This window comes from Prunus mume, linkage group LG3, assembly GCF_029339155.1.
Source record: "Prunus mume cultivar Tortuosa linkage group LG3, ASM2933915v1, whole genome shotgun sequence".
Lineage (NCBI taxonomy): Eukaryota > Viridiplantae > Streptophyta > Magnoliopsida > Rosales > Rosaceae > Prunus > Prunus mume.
Window position 1 is genome coordinate 14,052,028 of NC_142700.1, and position 17,053 is coordinate 14,069,080.

The 17,053-nt window shown below is 36.6% G+C and overlaps 2 long non-coding RNA genes and 1 pseudogene across 4 annotated transcripts; all 3 read left to right on the forward strand.

Annotated features, from left to right (window-relative positions):
* The first annotated feature begins 2,551 nt into the window (after nucleotides 1-2,551).
* LOC103326221 (kinesin-like protein KIN-10A) lies at nucleotides 2,552-5,071 on the forward strand (annotated as a pseudogene). Its single transcript, XR_016125410.1, has 4 exons — nucleotides 2,552-3,218; nucleotides 3,303-3,409; nucleotides 3,506-3,616; nucleotides 3,717-5,071. The product of XR_016125410.1 is annotated as a kinesin-like protein KIN-10A (transcript).
* A 1,812-nt stretch (nucleotides 5,072-6,883) lies between these two features.
* Nucleotides 6,884-9,514, forward strand: LOC148918806 (uncharacterized). Its single transcript, XR_016124963.1, has 3 exons — nucleotides 6,884-8,280; nucleotides 8,512-8,630; nucleotides 8,747-9,514. It is a non-coding gene; the product is annotated as an uncharacterized LOC148918806 (long non-coding RNA).
* Nucleotides 9,515-14,997: 5,483 nt separating this feature from the next.
* On the forward strand, nucleotides 14,998-16,061 carry LOC148918807 (uncharacterized). 2 transcript variants are annotated; one of them, XR_016125561.1, is made up of 3 exons: nucleotides 14,998-15,261; nucleotides 15,353-15,481; nucleotides 15,579-16,061. It is a non-coding gene; the product is annotated as an uncharacterized LOC148918807 (long non-coding RNA). The 2 variants fall into 2 exon arrangements; XR_016125560.1 differs by having other exon boundaries at nucleotides 15,363-15,481.
* The last annotated feature ends 992 nt before the right edge of the window (nucleotides 16,062-17,053 follow it).

A 17,053-nucleotide genomic window follows, 5' to 3' on the forward strand; every position in this document is an offset into this window, starting at 1 on the left:
TGTTTTGTATTTGGTAAATTTTGGAACTTCAATTGGGTTTATGTTCATCTATCTTTATGCTTCTGTTTCACTTGGAACTTGATTTAGTACACTTTGGAACCTATAATTGGGTTTTATATATGCTGAAGAAATTGTTTTATATTGCTCAAACCTCTTGATCGACACCCACTACTATTTGTCTAGCATTATATTTGTTCATATCACAATTATCCACTCATGCCCTCTCATCAACAAAATGGAAACAAATTGAATACACCAACACCAATATGTCCACCAAACTCAAACTGAAATTTCATTGCCAAATGAACTACATATCGGTTACATTTCCACCTAATTGATCATAAGCTTTTCAGAGTTTCAACCAACTGCTCAAGATATAGAGCATCATCATAATCACCAAAAACCCAAAACCCAATGACAGAAATGAAACCCCCAAAATCCGATTCTCTCTTGGTCGTTGGCCTATTCTTTTCTCTTCCAACAATCTTTTCTGCTTGCCTAATTCTCCAACTTTGTACTCCAATTTCTTATTTTCTCTCTTCACAATTTTCAGCTTATCTTCCACTTCTTTCTTCTGTTCTTCTATTAACTTTAGGTCCTTTTCCATTGCTCTCATTCTTCTCAGCAACCCAAGGATTAGTTCTTTTCCTCTTGCACAGGTCAGTGCGTCCAACCACTCCCAATGATGCCCATTTCCTCTATTTCTCTACAAAGTACGTTTTCTCACATCAAAGCTAAACCCATAAAGCGACAAAATAAAATTTCACAGATTAACTTATTCAACTCATCTCACAAGCCTCAAATCTTCTCTCAGGATTTAAATTAGCCCATGAAGTCCAGGTTTTGATATATCCTCCGCACCTGCATAGCTTCCTTGCACTAGGGCTCTGATTTGTTGATGAAGAAGAAATCTACGACATTTTTGCGCATGCACTGTGTGGTCTTCCCAAATTTCCTTTGAATTTCTAAAAATTTCAACACATCTACTGTTTTTATGTGGATTTCTTCGAATATAAATGGAAATTGAGGATTTATTTGGCGCCAGATTTCACATTTTTCGGAGGGAAGTTACTTTAGATGGGAGGTTAGACATTGTAGACTTCAAAAGACAAATTTGCCCATGAAATTGGCACCACATTAGACAGACTTGACAGAATGACTACTGGTGCAACAAAACACTTACTTGAGTGACCTCTGCAACTAATAATTGAATTCAATGACCAAAATGTAACTTCGGGTATAGTTGATAGATCATTGATGTGAATAACCCTAAATAGTATAGCCACGGCGCTATATGTGGTTATACTCAGTTTTTAATTTTTTTTTAAAGAAATAGTACAGCTCTACTCGGTTTTGCTAATTTTCTAATAGGAAATAGTACGGCCATGCTATACTCGGTTTTTTAATTTTTTAAAAAGAAATAGTATAGCTGAGCGGCGATACTCTGTTTTTAAATTTTCTTTTAAAAAATAATATCACTACTTGGCTATACTAGGGTTTTCTTATTGTTTTTTTTTTAAGAAATAGTATAGCCGATCGGCTATAATCGGATATATATATATATATATTTAAAATAGTATAGTCGGGCGGCTATACACGGTTTTCAATTTTTTTAAAAGACATAGCATAGCCGAGTGGCTATACAATTTTTTTTATATTTAAACTGTATAGCCGTCCGGCTATACTATTTATTAAAATAAAATTAAAAAAGCCTAGGCGGCCCATTTTTCGAAAACTTGAATGGCGTGTTTTTTTTTAATATTTCTTTTCTTCGTGCTTGATAACTCAAGAGCCAACAATTAAAGTATCAGTTTATCTTCTTATCTTAAGGGTACACTTAACGCAACCCCTCTAGTCCTTCTCCCTCTCCATCTCCAGAGCCAACAATTTCTCCATATCCTGCTTCTCCAGTTCACTCTCCAGCACCCTCACCTGACATAGTAATCATCTCCCACTAGCACCATCTAACCAAGGTACCTCCACATCCTCGTCCATGTCCATACCGCGGTTCTGGAATTCCTCCAAGCTCCTCATCAACTTCTCATCCTAACCCTACTGTTCCTCCTACTTATGCACCTAATGGTTCCCCTTACTCGCCTTCTACGAGTCCCTCATCTCAATTGCGCCCCCATGTGTTACCTGCTCCTGTCGTGTCCAATGCTCCCAAGGGAAGTGCACAAGACTTGATTTCTCCATCACCTTCTCCATCCTTGTCATGTAAGTTACAAGCAGTAAGATTTACCCTTTTTTTTTCTCCTGTTTTTTAGTTGGCATGTATGTTTGGTGACTTAATGCATTATGTTGTTTGTTTTTTATGGTTTTGGCAGTGTTAGTTATTCATATAGAATGCAGGCTCAGAGTTAGAGTTTATAAGAAATTATGATTCTTTCCTACAATAGAAACTCGAGTAATGACCTAATAGTAATGGATATTACTCTAAAATCGAGAAAAATCAGGAGTTTTAAATAATAATAAAAAATAGTACAGCCGTGCGGCTCTACGATTTAAATATATTACTTAAGGAGTACAGAAGTACGGCTCTACTATTTATTTAAAAAAAAAAAATATAGGAGCCGCCTAGACCGCCTAGGCGGCCGATTTTCTGTTCAAGTCTGGACATTTGGATATGGTTGTGTAGGCTAAAATTTGAGGGAATGGCTCCAATTCTAAGATGATTACATTAACTGGGTCTCTTTTCTTTGGCTGAATTCTTAATTATTTATGAGTTTTCTGTCAAATGTTTTTTGTGTTTAGAACCGTAAGTTTTGATATGGAAATGGGTTTTCTGTGCAAGCTTGAATTTATAGATTTGGTTGTGTTGGCCCCTGTAAATTTGGTTGAGTTGGTTGTGTTGGCTCTCTGTAAATTTGGTTGAGTTGGTTGTGTTGGTTTAAATTAGAGAGAACTCGTTATAAAAATCTCAAGACTCAATTTTTGAGGGAGCATCTCGTGATGATGGTGATAAAGGTTATATTGTATGAGGGATGTGGTTTAGTCTCATAAATCATAAAGGGGAATATTCTTTTTGCTGCTCTTTTCTGCACTAATACTTGTACCTGCAGGTTAGGCTTGAAGTGATGGGAAAGAAGGCAAAGAATGCAACCAACATTTCTGGAAATGAGGCTGGGAAAATTTCCAAAGAGATTTAGAAAGTGGAGAAGAGAAGGAATGTTAAGAGTACTCTTAGCAATGAAAGAAGTTCTCGGAGCCATTGCATGGTAGGATTCCCTTGGACTTTCAAATATATGATAATTCTTCCCCAGGTCTTGAAGTTCTCCAACTTGCTTTCTATTTCTGCACAGATAATGGTTGATGTCCCAACAGTAGGAGGACGCTTGATGCTTGTGGACATGGCTGGCTCTGAAAATATTGACAAGCTGGCCAAATTGGATTTGAGGCAAAAATGCAGGTAATGTCTTGGTAATGCTTAATTTATGCTGATACTGTATGCAGCACTTTCATTGTCATTGTAACAAATGTTAAAGTACGGTTATATTGAATTCAGACTGCAAAGATCAACCAAGGAAACATAGCTCTCAAAAGAGTGGTTGAATCCATTGCCAATGGTGATTCTCATGTGCCTTTCAGAGACAGCAAACTGACCATGCTTCTACAGGTAACTTTTATTCACACTAATGTCAGTTACTAGGGATTATATGGTGCCCTGCCCTCTAACCTTGTATGTGAATGACAGTTCTCATGTTCTTTTTGTGCAGGATTCTTTCGAAGATGATAAAACAAAAATTTTAATGGTACTGTGTGCAAGCCCAGACCCCAGAGGAAATACACAAGACAATCTCCACCCTTGAATATGGTGCAAAAGCAAAATGTATTGTCCGTGGTCCTCATATGCTAATCAAGGATAAAATTGGGACTGAAGATTCATCTGCTGTTATTTTAGGATCAAGGATTGCTGCCATGGATGAATTCATCCTTAAACTGCAAAGGGAAAATAAGCTCAAAGAGAAAGAGCGAAATGAAGCACACAGGGAGTTACAGAAGAAAGAAGAGGTTGCTGCACTGAGAGCTAAACTTGAGCTTATGGAAGGGACGGGATCTGGGAAAAAGGAGGAAGAAATCAACTTGAAGGTGACTGACCGTGAGTTGGAAAAGAAGTTGGAGGAATGCCAGCGTATGGCAAATGAGTTTGTTGAATTGGAGAGGAGGAGAATGGAAGTAAGGATATTGCAGCAGCAGCAGGAAGCTGAAATGCTGAGGCGGCAGTTGTAGGAAATTGAGCTTGAGCTATGCCGCTCAGGTGATGGAAATGGTAAGGAGAGTGGGACAAAGGACCATGATGGAACCTAGTTTGCCTAAAGGTTGTTAGGGATCTATGCCAGTGATGATGCAGGAGGAATGGTAAAGTCAATGGATTTGGACATGGGTGATCAAGAACCTTTTGCTCGTGAGGTGAAATATGTTGGTGGGGTTGCTTATCAATCTGACAACAGTATTGTAAATGCTGTAAACAATGATTCTTTTGAACCAAAATATGCTGATAGGGCATGCCTAAGCACTGTTTTTGAGGAAGAATAAATGGAAGAATAGGAAGGACTTAAGGAAAATGTGGAAGCTGAAGAAGTGGAGAAAGAAGTTATAGAGGAAAAGAGAGTGTGCATGGTTCATGGGTCTAGCCTTCAGAGTAATTATAATATGAGAACTACAGAGAGCTCTCTCAACATGTGACAACTCCAGTACTTACTGTTGCATCAGCTAAATCAGAAAATGAGCAGAAACTGACAGAAGAGGTAAACAAAAGTCGAGTATGTGATGAGATGGCATTGGCTTCCAAGGAGAACTACGACCCTTCACTTTCATTACAACACTTAAGGTTGTAAAAGATGCAAGCCTTGCTGACCTGCGAAAGTTGATTGCAATTTATCTTGGTGCAGACAATCAAGCATTCATTTTTCTCATGCTTGGGGTATGTCATTTCTAAATTCTCTAGCTTGTTGATCTCTTCTTGAAAAATGGAAAACTTTATTAAGACAATCATGCTTAAATGGTTGTTTTTATTGACAAAAAAGTTGTTATCAATCAAGAAATATAGTGCATCTCTGTGATTAAGAAACACTTGATTCAAACTTCTATTGTGTATATACACAGCAGAGCCGGTCCTGGGTTTTCTAAGGCCCAGGGCAAATTTCTAGATAGTGCCCTTTTAGACAAATTAAAAACTAAAATTACAAATTTTTTTATCAACAAATTAATTTTATTAGGTAACAATTTTTAATTTTTATAAAAATACGAACAATAACAATAAAACTAATGAACAAATAATAATAAAATTTGGATTTTGAGCATTTTTTTTCTTCAACTCGAAACTTCAAATTTCCAATTGTGAAGAACAAGAATCTCTGTTGAGTTTTTTGCTAAATCAAATAAAAAGAAAAATAAGTTAACAAAGATGTCTCTTACAAAATTCCTATTTATAAAAAAGAATGACACAAAGAAAAGACCTTCAAATTGCTAAAGTTTTCCAATTTGTGTTGCTGCCACTGCCAGGTCTTTTTTTTTTTTTTTGTCTAAGATAAGAATGTTTGTTTGGTTTTTTTTTTTTTGGCTGAGAATACTCTTTGTTTCCATGTGTTTAGTTTCATTAATTTTTGTTCTTTGAAATATTATATTATATAATTTATATTTAGTTTCCTAGAGAATCTCAAAGAGGTTTGGTGCTGCCATGATTAATGATTGCATCTACTTCCTTCTAGGACACTAACGGTTTTGGGTTTTTTCTTTAATAAAAAAAATGTAAATATATAGGCTAAAAAACCATATTTTTGTGCTCCCCACAGTTTTGGGCCGTGGGCTGTGGCCCTGGTAGCCCTGGGCCAAGGCCGGCTCTGATAAGCAGGACCACCCACTGGAGCTTTAATACCAAAGGAGAAGGAAGCAACAATTCAGGCCGAATGGCTACCTTGATAGCTTGAGACCACTGAAGGGAATGCAAAGCCCAAGTCAGCTCCCTTTAATTCCTCTCCCATTGAAATCACTGGAAAATAGACTACGCTAATTAAAATAATTAAAAAGACTAAGATTTTACTTAATAACATATATTAAATTAAAGAAGGTAGCCAAAAAACAAAATTAAGGAAACTAATTTTATACTTTTAAATAATTAATTACTATTTAATAAGTAATTTATTAAATCAGTAAAATATTTAAATATTCACTAAAGAAACAATAATTAAAATGTAATAACTAATTAAAGTAATTAAAAAAGACTAACATTTTATTTAATTACATAAATTAAATTACAGAAGGTTGCCATAAAACAAAAGTAAAGAAACTAATTTTATACGTTTGAAGCGTATATCCGTGTGGCTATACGTTTAGAATATTATTTTTAAATAGTATAGCCACGCGGCTAGACCTTTAAAATGGAATATTTTAGTGTATAGCCGTGCGGCTATACTCTTTTAATATATCACCAACAATAAAAAATATGGATTTATAGTGTCATATTTCCTTAAATATATTCGAATATTTAAGTAATTTATGAAATCATTTAAATATTTAAATATTAACTAAATAATAATTATTAAAATATAATTATTAATTAAAGTAATTAAAAAAGACTAAGATCTTACTTAATTACATATATTAAACAAAAACAGTTGGCAAAAAGAGAAGTAAAGAAACTAATTTAAAATAAAATAAAAAAACCTCTCCCGACGAATGATTTTGTTGGCAGAGACCTAAGCTGGCAAACATTTGCCAGATGAGACTTCTCTTGATGAATGTTGGCCGGCATAAGTCTATGATATTACTAGTCAAAGTAATTAAAAAAAAGGCTAAGATATTACTTAATAACATATTATTAAACTAAAGAAGTGGCAAAAAAAAAAGAGAGTAAAAAAAACTAAAGAAAGTAATACCATATCTAAATTTTGATACAATCACAAAACTAACCAGGCTTTCAATCAAATGTCATGGGGATATCAACTCAGCAAGTCCAATTTGGGTTTGAATTGACGGGGATATAATAGGAATTCGTTAAAAGGATTTCATTGATAAGAAATCTGAAATGTTTTCAAGTCACAAAACACACCGTTTCATTAAAAGGATTTCATTCCCCAAATTCAAAACTGCGTCGTTTCATTTTGGTATTATCAGGAATAAAACCTGGGCGCAGTGGTCATCTTCTTCACAAGAACTGCGTCTCAGGCAGCCTCAGTTGCAGCTGCAAGTGATTTTCGGGCGAGGGGAGGTGCAGCTGCCCCTCCTTGAGCCTTAATAGGTCCGCCAGTAACAGCTTTGGTTTGCAGCAATGGAACCAATGGCAGCTTGTGTTTTGCAAACAGCATGACTCCACTATAAAAGAGAGAAGCTTCAAAAGTCTCCCAGGTTGGCTAACGAGGGTAGTCTGTCTGCCACTGATCACCATGATGTCTCAGAAACACAACATAAGTAGGTATGGCTAATAAACTGTTAAAGCATTGATGTAATTCAGGCAGTGTTCGAAAAATCAGCCTAGACGGAAGGACACTGCTGACCAAACATGTTAAGCTACGGCTTCAACATTGTTATCAAGCCATTTCGTTTCAGAGTGCCTGCTCATTTAACCAGCCAGTGTTTGAAAAATCGGCCTAGGTGGGGCCTAGGCGCTAGGCGGCCGCCTAGGCGGCTGCCCAGAGGGTTTTTATGGTGGCTCTTTTATTTCTCCTGTTTTGATGATTTTAGATTCACATGTTAAGCTATGGCTTCAACATTGTTATCAAGGCATTTTGTTTCAGAGTGCCTGCTCATTTAACCAGCCAGTGTTTGAAAAATTGGCCTAGGCGGCGCCTAGGCTGCTGCCCAGAGGTTTTCATGGTGGCTCTTTTCTTTCTCCTGTTTTGATGATTTTAGATTCACATGATAAGCTACGGCTTCAACATTGTTATCAAGGCATTTTGTTTCAGACTGCCTGCTCATTTAACCAGTCAATGTTCCAAAAATGGGCCTAGACGGCACCTAGGAGCTGGGCGCCCGCCTAGGCGGCCTGGGAGTGTCTGGGCGAGTCTGACTATAAAAATGAGATGATGATGATGCTATGTGTGTGAGAGAGAAATGAGGATTGAAGGAGAAGATAGGTCGCGGGTTATGTCTGAGCGAGAGAGAGGAGACAGCTCGGGTTAGACTTAGGGTTTGAGAAGGAAAATTTGGACATCTTGCGGCCAGCCTATACCTCGAAGAAGGAACACCTTCCAGTTGCAGCCAAAACGAAAGATAGACAAAAGAGCCCTCCTCCCGTATGCATGGCTCGTGGACCTTCCTGTTCCCGTTCCCGTTCCGGAAGTGAGTAAGCTTGCTTGGGATCATGCACCTCACTCGGAATAGCAATGAGTTAATAAGAGTAATCTGGTCTGGGCAAGAGGAATCATCTCTTTTTGCATCAACCATTATCTCATTTGCATCAACTGCTCCATAACTGCAGAACGTGATTGGCTAAATTGTTCATAAGTAAATAAATCAATCAAGGTACCTAATATTTTGAATGAAATTTGTTCTTTATTTCTTTCTTGGCAGGGAACGCGTCAGGGGGAAAGATTCCGACACCAGTGTAACATACCGCTTGGTAGGTGAGTATTGTGGTATTGAGATGGATGTTGATAAGTTAGAGAATGCCTTCACTTGCACTAGTCCAGGTAAGGATTGAAGAAGGTGATGATAATGTGTGTATTATGTTATGCTAAGTTAATACTAGTTTCAGTTTTTTTCTTCAACATGATCTCAAAAGTCTAAATTTTTTTTTTCTTTTCAGATTAATTTTTTCAAGGCAATCTCAACTACCCAAATTTCCTATGTTTTTAAATGACAACAAAAGAAAAGGCATGGCGGCCTGTTGATTGGAGGGTTAACTCATCCGATTAGTACTTTTTGGGCTTGTTTTGTGCTTTTCTTTTGCATTATATGTTGTTTTCGCTATCCAAAAATAAGCAATGCTGGTTTGCCTGATAGTGGCTGTTTAATTCAAGACGTGAAAAATAGCTCATAAGACATTTTTTGCACTTCCATCACAAAACATGCTTGCCTGGGAAAATAGAGGTTCATCTGTATTGTTTACCTGTGCATGCATTTTAATTTCTCCAATCTAATTGTCCTCTGTATATCTCTGTTCTTAAGTTCCTGATAAAATAGGGTTTTGGTCAATATGTCCTCCACTTGAGTAAATGGCCAAGCCAGTAGTGCATATTCCATAGGGTGGGAGAACCTTGGTTGGTTCAATGTCTATGTCAAGATTGGATTGCTCCTCTGGGTATGAATATATCGAAATCACCTTTTTTTTTTTCTTTTTCTTTTTTAAAGTATTAGAAACTCTTTCTGATGATTGAAAAAGAAATTGTATTTATCAGAAATTGTATAATCTAATAACAATTTCTTCAACTTGGGCTCGAGTAATTGATGTTATGGACAGTGAGGTATGTATCCTGTCACACGAATTTAAAATTCTTTTGTCACGCATTTAACTTGTTCTATATTCAGTCAGGTTCAAGATTATTTGGTTTTATTGGTGCTGGTGCCACACTTGGACAGCGTTTTGGGTCATTGTTTGCCATGTATGTTTGCTTATTCAGTCTTTTGGAATTTGATATTTGCTGTGTGTGTGTGTGTGTGGTGTTTGTTGTTTGTTGTTCTTAGGATGAGCTTTTGTTATATAGTTGTTGTTTTGTCTAGTTTTTAAAGTAATTAACATGATATATGCTGTGCAGAATGTTTTGCTTATGCTTACTGAAAGTGTATACTGCCTAGCTTGTTGCATGTTTGCAGCTGTTTTTAAGTTGATCACCTTTCAGCGTTCCTGCTGAAGGCAATTTATGGGTCCTATCAGTAAAGAAAGAAAGCTAGTCTCATGCCAGGGATATGTTTCTATTTCTAGACATCCTAAGAAGTATTAAATATAATTGAAGCAAATCAGGGAGCATTTTTACAGAAGTAGAAGCTATAAAATAATGAAAGCAGAAGTCAAAAGAGACAGGTCCTTGTGTCAAATGAAGAAGTTGCCAACTGAGTTGAATTTGGTCTAAATCGAACATCAGTAATCATCAAGCAGTGCCCCTCTGGTGTGCTTTCAGTTTGCAGTGTTTCCATATTCCAGAAAAAACGAAAGAAAATCATTCACATCATTCCTTTTCTGATTAATATTGAAATTTGGATAACTTAGGATTATCTAGTTGTTTGCATCAATTGAAGTCACTAATTTGTTGAATTCCAAAGTAAAAGTTTCAGACCATCTCAAAATAGCATCAATCTAAAACGAGTTCTGTTACAATTATCAGATAAGAAGTACCTAAACCCAATCAATAAATCAATTACTTAGCTTACAACAAGACTTGAACCTGGGCTCTACCTCTTCCCCATCCAACCCCAATGCCACCTGAGTTGGATCACGGGCATTTGATAAATCAACAATTGTTTTGCACCATTTCTCAAACCTTCTGATTATTTTATTGTGGATAAGGCAAAATCAAACAGGGTCAATTTGAGTTTGCGCAACTTAGCACCATGGAAGAATCAGGAACACCACAGATTCTCTACTTATATATATATATATATATCAGTTATTCTCCTATGCGGACGTTCGGACGTTATTATTGTGCGGATGCCATTGTAAACAGTGAGGAAAGGAGGGAGGGGTGAACCTTGGTTTCCGGGGTTGGACAAATCAAAGAGAAGCAGGACATAACCTCTTCTTCAGGGTTGGTGCTGGGAAGGGTTCATCAGCTCTAAGCCACTCCTTGGTTTCCATAAATTAGGGTGAACCTTGGGAGTTGCCTGCATTCAATCAATATCATCAGAATCAATTGATTGGCTTTTCACTGCAATTAGTCGTATGGCATACAGTTCATATTCAAATTACATAGGTATTTTATACACGTATATACATTTGGAATTATATGAACTTGTCTACAAAACAAATATTTGAAGCAGATTTTGGGATCCTTTTGGATAAACAAATATACAAACTGATATTTGGTGCAACCTTAATGGAGACTTGAGAATAAACTTTGAATTAAAACTGGTGGGACTAATGTGATATGATGATGAACCGAAATCAGTAATGGAATTTTAATACTGACCTGATCTGTAAAGAGCCAAATGTATGTAATAACTTAGGAATGCTGCAGCCATTTGACAACCAAAACAAATAAGCTAATGTTTTGTTAGATGCATCCATGGACATTTTCTTTTGCTGATTTCATTTACTTTTTGCCTTGCCTTACATGCCAAATTGTTTGATATTTACATCTGATATGCAAGTTAATCACATGATGTATGCATTTTGCAGCTTCAGCAGTAGGGCCTTTCTACAAGGAGATCTGTTTCTTGGAATTTTCAGGACTCTTGATCTTTCATCCCCTCTGCTGGTTACAATGATGGTTCGTTTTCTCTATGCAAAGGAGAATTTGCAAGGCATACAAAAACACCACTGCACAATGATGTGCCATGCTCAGTTTTGTTTTGGCGAGGATGGTAGAGTGCCCATGTGAAAAGTTTGACACAACAGGTTCCTTATGCGACAACACATATAATATTGGTGGAATTGTCCATAACGTCATCCCGGGAGTGAAAAGCAAGACATGTTGCCGCAGGTGGCGGTGGCATGACTTTCTTCATCGTCTGCATTTTTACACAACAAATTTTTATGAGTACAATGAGTTAGATCATGAGAAATTTGCAAATAAAACCTAAGCATATTGACAAACAAGTTTTGGGAAGTTTTGGCTGGGAATAGAAAATTTCAAGAATACTATTTGTGTTGGGTTTACCTTAAATGTTGTCATGTCAAAAATGGAGATCATCCCTCCTGTTGCTGATATGAGATATGAATCATTCTTGGACAAATCAAAGCAGGACATAGAGTCTTCAGGGTTGGTGCTGGGAAGGTCATTGTTCATCAGCCCTAAGCCACTCCTTGGTTTCCATAAATTAGGGTGAACCTTGGGAGTTGCCTGCATTCAATCAATATCATCATAATCAAATGACCAACTGTCGCTTCGGTTTCAATTCGAAAGGAAAGTGAGGAGAAATCTAATAGGAAAGAATTATAAAGCATGTCATTCTTTACCACTCCACTGGATTTAAGATCCTGTGGCCATTTCCAAAGAAAATGAATGCCATTTGATACTTACACCAAAATGGCATCACCTCCATTTGTGTAGAACAGCCTCGATATAATGAGAAGCTACCAAAACATTTTAATGGCGAAATCTGAAACTTAAATATTAGATATTCCCATGCTTATATGCTCCCAGTGCATAGGCAGAGAAAAACTATAAATCAGTCTCAGAATTGAGAGACCTCATATTGAATTAGGGTAAACTACCGAATTGCCCCCTGAACTTGTACATAATTATCAATTTACCCAATGACCTTTTTTTTAGTAAATTAAGGGCTTGAATGAAATTTTATTCTCAATATTACCTATGCCGTCTAAATCATCAACATTTCATTAAATTTTCTATTAACTCATTAGAAATAGGGTTATTCGCAGCAATGGTCCCTCAACTATATCCGAAGTTACATTTTGATCACTGAATTCAATTATTAGTTACAAAGATCATTCAAGTAGGTGTTTTGTTGCACCAGTACTCCTTCCGTCAAGTCTGTGACTTTTTCCGTTTAAAATGATGATGTGGCAAGCATCTTACAGATTCTTGATGGGCAAATCTGACTTTTCAGTTAATTAAAACGAATCTTTTGCTTTTGAAGAGAACGACAGTTGCACAGAAATGGCAGTCTGAGCAAAAGGGAAAAATCGTGAAAGTGTAGGGTTTTCAAATCGAAGGTATTTGACTTCGATGTTTGGGGGATTTTGGAACATTATCTCAGCATTATACTTTAATGTACTAAGTAGCGAAGGATTTTGAGTTTTTTTTTAATTTAAAAAAAACGATAAATTACATATCTAGGATTTCAATTTTGTGAAAATCACAGAGAAAAATGCTGGTCTACTGTGTGTGGAGGCTTCTTCAAATGGAGACAATTTTTCAATGGTCTGGAGAACCCCCCAAGTATGGTAAGTTACTATAACCTAAATATTCCTTCTTCATTTTATATTGGTTCATATTTTGTTTGCAAATGTGTGGTCCTTTTGTTGACAATGAAGTTTTGGCTTTAAGGTTGAAAAAAATGTAAGTTGGAGTCTTTATTATTGTCTATGGTCCCATTTCTATCGGTTTGTCATGGAAGTGATTTCACACTTGCACATGCCTGCACTTACTTTGTCTTCATTGTTTACTTTATCTTCATTGTCATGGAAAAAAATGTAAGCATGCCTTTGTGTAATGTGGTAGATAAAGCAGAGTTGTGTACTCTTGAACTCCACCACTTTGGTCTGTTGGAGAATGACGTGTATAAGGGAGGCAAAGTATGCTATGTTGATAATTGTATTCATGATTATATGTCATTATTGGATTTAAAGAAAATTGGGATAGATCTTGGCTACAAAGTTGATATAACACAAATGGTTACAAACTTAAAAGTTTACTATAAGGGGCCTGCAAAAAGTGGTCAGCATGTTGTGAATGAGGTTGTAAATGATAGTTGTATTCCAAGGTTGGTTGGGAGCATTTCATCAGATCAGGTATTGGTGTTGTATTACTATGATCCTACTCATAACAACGAGCTAGAGAGTGAAGATGAAGAGCAAGAACAGCATAGTGAAGATGTTGAAAATGAAGAGGAAGAGCAGGAAAAAGAGGATGTTATTGTTGATAGTGAATATGAATTAAGTGAAGAAGAAAATGGTAATTAAGAGGCTGCATCAAGAGCACAAGATATTCACGATGCACCAAATGTTAAATATGCACAATGTTTTGAAGAGATGAATGAAATGCCTCTTAATGAAGCCACAAGGGAGATATTAGATGATGATGAAGATAGTGATTAACTTCCTTCTGATGGTGATAGCTCTGATGGTGAGGAAGATTGTCAAAAAAAGATAAGCAAGAGGAAATGGAAGATACCAAATTTTAAACAGTTTAGGAAAGAAACTGATTTGAGAAATCCAGAGTTTAGAATTGGAATGCAATTTGCCATTAAGGATGAACTCAAGGAAGCTATTAGGGAGTATGCAATTGTGCAAGGGAGGAATGTTAAATTGGTGAAGAATAAATGATTCAAGCAAAGTGTGTAGGTTACACGAGATGCCCTTTTATTTTGTTTGCTTCCAAGATAGACATAGATGAGCATACATTTGCCATAAAGACTCTCTCCTTAGAGCACAAGTGTACTAGAGTAGACAAACTTAAATATACTAATTCAAGGTGGCTGTCAACAAAGTTTGCTGACAAGATTAGGAAAAATCCTAAGTGGGATGTGGAGGCATTCCAATCTGAGGTATTGGAAAAGTACCATATGAATGTTTCAAGGCATCAGATTTATAAAGCAAAAAGCTTGTCCAAGGTTATCATTGAAGGAAGCTATGTGGAGCAATACGTGAGGTTATGGGACTATGCAGAAGAGTTGAAGAAGGCTAACAAAGACAGCACTGTGATTATAAAGAATTAGATGAAGGGTGATGTACCTGTGTTTGAAAGAATTTATGTATGTTTGGAAGCTTGTAAAAAGTGATTTTTGGCAGGATGTAAACCTCTTGTTGGTATAGATGGATGTCATTTAAAGGGACCTTACACATGACAAGTTTTAACAGTCGTTGGTGTTGATGGGAATAATGGAATGTACCCAGTTACTTATGTTGTTGTAGAGGTGGAATCAAAAAGTAGTTGGATTTGGTTCCTTGAACTTTTGATTGAAGACTTAAAAATTGAGAATGGGAAAGCTTGGGTGTTTATTAGTGACAAGCAAAAAGGTCTGATAAGAAAGAAGTCTACCTGAGTTCATATGAACCTATAGTACACCCAATACCATCCATGGACCAGTGGCAGAGAACTAATTGGCCTTCAATTAAACCTCCTCCATATAAGAAGCAGCCTAAAAAACCCAAGAAATTAAGGAACAAAGAACCAGCTGGGGTTGAAGTACCTGCTCCAGTTCCTCCAAACCCTTTGCCCCCATATTATAATCCATCATCTACTAAGTTGAGAAGGATTTATGTAAAGATAAGATGCTCTATTTGTGGCCAGGAGGGACATAATAAGACACGGCAAGCCAACCAAGGGGCAGCACATGTATTTGTGTTATATTTTCTTTAGTTTAATTTTCTTTTTTTATTATTTACTTTAATTATTTTTTTTGTTTTTGTTATTGTAGGCCCTTCCTAATTAACCCAACCAAGGAACATTTGGCTCTTCTACAGTCCAAGGGGCAGCTCAGGTATTTAAGTTACAATCTCTGTAGTTTAATTTCTTTTTGTTCTTTAGGCCCAACCAAGGAACATTTGACCCTTCTTTTTGTTATTGTTTAGTTTATTTTAGTTTTTTAGGCCCAGCCTAATCAGCCTAACCCATCTAGAGGTAAAAGGAGAGGTAGAGGTACTACTACAGGAAGAGGGAAAGGAAATGAAAGAGGACAAATGCCAAATGGAAGAGGAAATGTAAGTGACAACTCTATCATGCTACTTTGGTTGGTTAATTTGGTTCAAATTTAATTCATGTACTTTGGTTAGTTAATATGGTTCCATTTTATTTTAGGTTGGAAATGGGACAACAGAAATGCCAAACAAGCCATCATCATCACAATCACTCTCATCATCATCATCATCACAACCACTCTTTTACACTGGAGCTACATCATCATCATCACAACCACCCAACATTGCTGACATAAAGAGATTCAAGTATCCTGCCAAGAGATTCAAGTATTCTGCCAAGAAGCTTAGACCATAGATGTTTTGAAGAGAACTAGGAGGATGTCTTTTTTGAAGTAGTTGGATGTGTTTTGTCAACATGTTAGATGTGTTTTATGAATGGTTTATTGGATGTGTTTTTTGAGTCTCTGGGCTGGAACTTAGTGTGGTTGTTTCGTAAGGGAGGTTTTGTATTTGGTACATTTTGGAACCTGAACTGGGTTTATGTTCATCTATCTTTATGCTTCTGTTTCACTTGGAACCTGATTTGGTACATTTTGGAACCTGTAACTGGGTTTTATATATGCTGGAGAAATTGTTTTATATTTCTCACACCTCTTGATCGACACCCACTGCTATACGTCCAACATTTCTATATTTGTTCATATCACAATTATCCACTCATGCCCTCTCATCAACAAAATGGAAACAAATTGAATACACCAACACCAATATGTCCACCAAACTCAAACTGAAATTTCATTGCAAAATGAACTAAATATCGGTTACATTTCCACCTAATTGATCATAAGCTTTTCAGAGTTTCCACCAAGAAATATCAACCAATTGCTCAAGATACAGGGCATCATTATAATCACCAAAAACCCAAGACCCAATGACAGAAATGAAACCCCCCAAATATGATTCTCTCTTAGTCATTGGCCTATTCTTTTCCTTTCCAATAGTCTTTTCTGCTTGCCTAATTCTCCAACTTTGTACTCCAATTCCTTCTTTTCTCTCTCTATCATTTTCAGCTTATCTTCAACTTCTTTCTTCTGTTCTTCTGTTCTTCTATTAACTTTAGGCCCTCTTTCATTACTCTCATTCTTCTCAGCAACCCATGAATTAGTTCTTTTCCTCTTGCACAGGTCAGTGCGTCCAGCCACTCCCAACGATGCCCATTTCCTCTGTTTCTCTGCAAAGTATGTTTTCTCACATCAAAGCTAAACTCATCAAGCAACAAAATAAAATTTCACATATTAACTTACTTGACTCATCTCACAAGCCTCAAATGTTCTTCCAGGATTTAAATCAGTCCATGAAGTTCAGGTTTTGATATATTCCTCGCACTTGCATAGCTTCCTTGCACTAGGGCTTTGATTTGTTGATGAAGAAGAAATCCGCGGCATTTTTGCTCATGCACTGTGTGGCCTTCCCAAATTTCCAAAAATTTCAACACATCTATTGTTTTTATGTGGATTTCTTTGAATATAAATGGGAATTGGGGATTTATTTGGCGCCAGAGACATTTTTCGGAAGGAAGTTACTTTAGATGGGAGGTTGGACATTGTAGACTTGAAAAGACAAATTTGCCCATGA